The sequence below is a fragment of the Canis lupus genome, chromosome 28 (genome assembly GCF_048164855.1).
Source record: "Canis lupus baileyi chromosome 28, mCanLup2.hap1, whole genome shotgun sequence".
Taxonomy (NCBI): domain Eukaryota; kingdom Metazoa; phylum Chordata; class Mammalia; order Carnivora; family Canidae; genus Canis; species Canis lupus.
In genome coordinates this window covers 41,521,209-41,527,729 of record NC_132865.1, presented here as the reverse complement: position 1 = coordinate 41,527,729, position 6,521 = coordinate 41,521,209, and the positions used below count along the sequence as shown (strand labels likewise).

The 6,521-nt window shown below is 41.9% G+C and overlaps 1 pseudogene; it reads right to left on the bottom strand.

Moving 5' to 3' along the window:
• Window positions 1–776: 776 nt before the first annotated feature.
• LOC140620054 (bifunctional methylenetetrahydrofolate dehydrogenase/cyclohydrolase, mitochondrial pseudogene) lies at window positions 777–5,358 on the bottom strand (annotated as a pseudogene).
• Window positions 5,359–6,521: the final 1,163 nt, after the last annotated feature.

The following is a 6,521-nucleotide window of genomic DNA, read 5'->3' as shown; positions in this document are numbered from 1 at the left end:
CTGCTTCTCCCTCTGCCTGTGTCTCTGCCTCCCTCTCTCTCTCTCTGTAACTATCATAAATAAATAAAAATTAAAAAGAAACAAAACAAAACAAAAAAAACAAAAATAAGTTTCAAGATAGGCCAAGGAAACCATACATACACCCCCAACAATACAAAGATGTAACAATGAAGTTTAAGGGTAGAGGAAAAGCCAAATATGACAATTTACACAAATAATCTATAAAATAAGTCTTTCAATACTAGAAAATAATGAGGAGACCTCATGAATGTAACACACATGGAACAAAGACTAACAGCATGTGGAACTACCCTAAATATCTTCCCAATGACTAACTAAGCCATGAAATGACAGCTCAGGACACCATTAACAGGTAGTTTTTACATACAATATGTACGTAAATTAGAATACTTTTTCCTACTCAATTACCATTTCTTCCTTTTCACCCTTTTCTCTAATTTTCTCTAGCAACATCTTTCCTTTGATTTGACCAGTTGAACTCGAAAGGTTTGGAACCTAAAGTGAATACCAACTCTTACTGGAATAGCACTTGGGAAACACAATCCTAGAAAAGGCAAATTTTAACTTAACTGACTTGACAAAGTTAAGCATCTGTTCTCAATGGGACAATGTCCTTCCTGTTATCACTACGTTAATGGCTTGTCTTGGCTGGATCACATGACCCAGCATGATACTGGCATGCTTTGTGGTGAGGTACTGAGCTATACAGACCCATTTAAGCTTTCAACAAATACAAAGCATAATTTTAAACCATTTCAATAAAATAAAAAATTGACCTGTTTTGTGTCTTGAATTGGCTTGGAATGTCGTTCATGACAGAAAACATAACAGTTGATTGGTTTTACTCCATGCTTCAATACTTTCCGCTTTTCAAGTCTCAGCACCTTTTTTGCAGCAATAATGGTATTCTTCATTAGCATCGCCACTGTCATGGGACCAACCCCCCAGACTGGAGTGATGTAATTGGCATTCTTTCTGATTCCTTCAAAATCGACATCTCCAACCAACTTGGCTTTAGACAGGATGGGATCTTGAACTCTATTTATTCCCACATTGATGAGTGCAGCTCCCTCCTTGATTATATCTGCTGTGATCAGATTGAGAATGCCTACAGCAGAGATCACAATTTCTGCAAGAACCGTACATTTCTTCAGTTGCTCCTTGGGAGTGTATTGATGAGATACTGTAACAGTGGCATCACCTCCAGAGTGTTCATGTGCCCCGTGTGTGTGGTAGCATCGCAATGGGCATTCCAACATTTCTTGACCTCTGAGCCACAACCACATTCTTCCTTAGGGTTGGAATGCCAGTCAGTTAATTATTTCTCAGACACCCTATGGTGCCGCTGTTAACACATTCACCTGACGTTAATTACATAAAGCCATCAACATTTCTGGAGAAACACCATTGCAGATCTTTCTCTCATCAATGTGCTCTGGAAGAGGCAGCTGAATAAGGAGGCCAGCTAGTTATCATCATTATTTAGTCTATTGATTAAATTCAATAATTCTTCGTCTGAAACTGAAGCTGGTTTCACAGTTATTTCACTGTTGATTGCCACTTCTGAAGCTGGTCTGATTTTGTGGAGGACGTAGGAGTGGCTGGCAGGATTCTCACCAACCAGAACCATGCTCAGGTGTGCCTGTTTGTTGCCCAATACCACCCATTCTTCCACCTCCTGCTGCACTTCCTGCTTGGTTTTCTGGCCAAGTTAGCTTACAGAAATGACAACAGCTTCATTTTGAACCAGTGAGAGATAAAAGGGGCAATGACAGAGGTGGCAGCTCTGCGTGGATGGAGCAGCCAGGGAGCTAATGTGGACACGAGGGAAGCTGTAACCATCACCTACACTGATGTCCATGCCAGGAACCTATTATGCTCTTCTTAAAAATCAATAGCTTTTCATTAATTCTAGGATAAAACACAAAGCTCTTAACCACTTGGCATTTATCTTTAATTCCATCCTGTTCTCTATTATACCCTTGTCACTCCCCTCAGCATAGCACACAGAAATACCTGTTTTTTTTTTTTAATTCTATTTTTTTATTCAGAGAGACACAGAGACACAGGCAGAGGGAGAAGCAGACTCCCTGCAGGAAGCTCGATATGGGATTTGATCCCAGGACCCTGGAATCACACCCTGAGCCGAAAGCAGACACTCAACTGCTAAGCCAACCAGGCATCCCATACTTGTAGTTCTTTAATCTGCCATGTTCTTATGTCACATTTTATTCATTCCAAAGACATTTATTTATTATTTTTTAAAGATTTTTTTTGTGCTTTTTCTAGGCCTATGCCATTCTAAGCTTTATTTTTTTATTTTTTAAGATTTTATTTATTTATTCATGACACACACACACACACACACACAGGCACACACAGACAGAGACATAGGTAGAGGGAGAAGCAGGCTCCCTATGGGGAACCTGATGTGGGACTTAATCCTAGGACCCCGGGATCACAACCTGAGCCAAAGGCAGATGCTCAACCACTGAGCTACCCAGGTGCCCTCTCAAAGACATTTATTGAACAATCACTAAACCAGGCTCTAATCTGCATGCTGCAAAATGAACAAGACCATGTTCCTACCCTAATGGAGTTTACGTTCTGGCAGAGGAGCAGAAAATAAACATGTAGACAAATAATATAATGTAATGACAAAGGCTGTGAGAAAGAAAACAGGGAAATAAAACAGAAAGAGTCTTGGGTAAGAGTCTACTTCAATGAGGAGGTCAAGCAGTTACCATTGACTAATGACACTTGAACTAAGCCCAATGTAGGTGAGTATTCTGGGACAGAACACTCCAAGCTAGAAAAAGCAGCACAAAGGTCCTGTGATGGGAACAAGTTTGTAATGTTCTAGAGATGGAAAGAAGGCCAGTGGTTCCAAGGGCAATAAAGGAAGAGGTAACGTCATGATGCCTTTGGGTGCATCAAAAGAAACCCCAACTCAGATAGACTTAAACCATAAGGAAATTTATGATTTATTATTTTAGGAAGTCTAGAAATAGGTGGGCCCTAAAGCCATGGGATTGAGAGTCAAACAACATCATCAGGATCCAGAACCTTTCCATATTTCTGCCACGTGCTGCTGTCCTTAGTGATTGCTTCATTCTAAGACAAGAAGCAAGATGAATATTACAGCAACCCAGGGTCAAATCCAGCATGACAATATGCAGAAGTAAAAGGGAAGACTTCTGTTCTTGGGACACCCCTCCTGAGGAAAACATTTCTCAAAGCCTCAGCAGATTTTCTCACAACTCTCACTTGCTATATGTCATGGTCTAAATGTTTGTGCTTCCTGAATGCATATGTTAAAATTGAATATACAGGGTGATGATATTAGGAGGTGGTATCTTTGATTTGAGAAGTGATTAGGTCATGAGGGTGGAGCCTTCATGAATGAGATTCGTGTCCTTATAAAAGATCTCAAAAAGCTCCCTCACCCTTTGTACCACACAGCAAGAAATCTGGGACCTGGAAGAAGGCATCTAGATCTTGGACTTCCAGCCTTCAGAACTGTGAGAAAGAAAGTTCTGCTGCTTATAAGGACCCAGTCTGTGGTATTTTGTTATAGCAGCCTCAATAGACTAAGGCACTATATGAGGCTGTATGCTCCTTCCTGAGTTAGCAGGAAGGGAATTGGCACAAACCAGTACCTATATGGGCTAGGTGTTCGGTTGACAACCCATGCTTATGGTAGGCAATGGGGTGGTAGGCAAGGTGGGGCTTGCATGGTAGTGTAAATATTTTGGTGATTGCAATGGAAACATTTGGAGCTTTGAACAGATGAAGGATGGCTAGAGGTGAGATTGTGAGGACCCCTTAAGTTAGGTATTAGGAACATGATGCAGGCATCTGAAGAAGAAAGGAAGATGCAGGTTAGGATGGAGGCAACAGATGTGGAGAGTTCTACTTAGGATATTTTTGGAGTGTAGTATATAGGACTTGCTAATGTAGGAATACTCTAGTGAGGAAAATGAAGAACAAAGAAAACTCCCAGAATTGTGGCCTGAGCAACTAAGTAATAGTGTTCACTGATATGTGGGGGACCCACAGAGGGGTGCATTTTGAGGGGCAGAAGGTTGGTCCAATGCCTGTTAGATATCACCCTGGAGGTACCAGGAAGAGTGCTCCAGATTTGAGTTGGAGCTCAGGCAAGAGAAGGGGATGGGAGATGTTGGATAGTCCCAGTAGCCATGGCATTTATAGCCTGGACACCAGATTAAGTCTGGTGGGGAGACAGTGTCCACAGGGAAAGGATTAGAACCAGGATCCAAGCACTAGGACACTCAAAAAATTACAGGTTAGGAAGAAGAAGAGGGGAGAGCAAATATACACAAGAGAAAAAGCCAGGAGAAAATGAGAGAAAAATCAACCCTCATGAAGGGGATAGCCAACAATGGTTTCAAATGCTGCTGAGATAGCAAGTTCTATGCAAACAAATACTAGGCCAGGGGTTGAGAATTTGAGGCTGCAGGGGATCTCCAAAAGCTTTTCCATGGAGAGATGAAAACAGAATTCTTAATGGGGTGCATTGGGTAGTAAGTGGGAGGTGAGAGATTATATACAATTGCTATCAGTCAGGGTTCAATCAAAGAAGCAGCCCCACTACGCATGATGTGGAATAAAAGGTTAATTGTAAGGAATACCTTGTGGAACTGGGGGAAATGCTGGAAGCAAAGGTCTCAGAGGATGGGAGAAAAGCCACTACTCAGGGTTTGCTGCTAAGCAGTTGAAAAGTCTGGGTGCCTTTGGCTCTGGGTTTAGTTATAGGGCAGCAGTCAGCAGAAGTGCTCTATCCATTGAAACTTCCACCTCCCTACCCCCTTACTGTATGAAAACATTAGAAAACATATGTTTTCTAATGATCCTTTGAAATTCCATTCACCATGGCCTCCCCTAGGAGCCCTTTTGGACCCTCTCAGTGTACCTTGTCTGGCCCTGTTGATCATTTCTATGTGCTTGCATGACCCCGGTGCTAACCTCAGTCACAGAATCTCTCCTGTGGGCATTCCTTGGTACAACTCCTGGCAGTTAGTAGGTGCTTTCAAATGTTTGTATAATTGGCTTGAACTCTGTTTCTCCTGAGGTCCTGAAGACCCTGAGGGAAGGGACTGTGCTCCCTACATATTCTCTGACTCAATACAAGGATGGATAGATGAATGAGTAAATGAGCAGGACCAGCAGAATGAACACAGCTTGAGGGGTCTGAACTTTGTGTGTCCTTTATTTGTTATCCATTCCTTCTTTTACTTATGCTAAATGACCTCCTTGGGGTTTACAGTGCAACCCTCTGCCCAGGCATTTTGGAACTTGTTGAACATGTTCACACATGGCTCCTATTACCCTTTGTGATATTACATATTTTAATCGTTCGTGCTCTGTCATCATTTTCTTCCAAATTATTATCATATGAAAGTCTCTCCCAACACTTTAATTGACCTCCTTGGGATATTTCCAGTTTTGATATGCCTTTCTTAATGTGTAGTAATATTAAATGATATGGCATTAGAGATGCAAATGTATGATAATGTTATGTAAGCTTGAGATTTTGCTTCAGATAAATTATGGGGAGGCTTGTCAAATTGTGTATTAATCATGCTGAATGTATATATTTAACTAAGGCAACCTGTAGGGTACAGCCTGCTTAACGCCCTTCTAACCCTGCAGGAAGCAGAGGTACAGCCCTTAAAATAGAAATAATCTTTCTGCCCATCTAAGATTCCCTGATGGTTGTTCTTTGTACCCAGAGTGTCCTGATGTCATGGAGGAAACAAAGGCCTCTTCTGTGATGCTGAGGTGCCAGTTTGGCTGGGCAAAAACAAAGGGACATTTTAAATAAAGTCTCCAGACATTTACTTAGCCTCAAAATTAAACTTCTCCAAATTTGCACATTGTGCAACACTGCAGATCTTCAAATGTATTTCTGTAACTGGCTCCAATATGCCTTATGTTGTAACTTTTCTTTTTGTCATGGGGAGGGAGTAGGGAAGGGATTAGTTGTCTTTTTTTCCCCTTCCAGAGAACTGCCAAAATAATTTTGACTCTCTCAGATGAAGTAAGTTTTAAAATTGTGGTTCTCCTGAGGTTCATTTGGAAGAAGACACAGCAATTCTGAGAAACCAATGATGGGGGCTGCCAAGATGCTCCATTTCCCTGGCTGTGGCTTCTGTTTCCTTACATTGAGGTCAGTGTGAGAACAAAACCACGGTCTTCGAGGGTTGGAGAGGCTTGTTCAAATACTTGTCCTTGCCCACCTAAAAGCCTCCTGCCTCAAACAGCACCATTGCTTTAATCCCAGAGTTTAGAGTTTGCTTTGGAGGTTGGATTCTTGCTTCCTCTTGCTCTTTTCAGGCTAAGCCATTCCTCCTGGCTGGCTTGCCCCTGGGAAAACTGGGATGCACACTTGGCTCAGGCTATTTTTGAGGTGTGCAGTTTCCAGGAAATTGGAGATTGCCACCCCATACCATTCCATCTCTCCATCTGGGAGTTTGAGA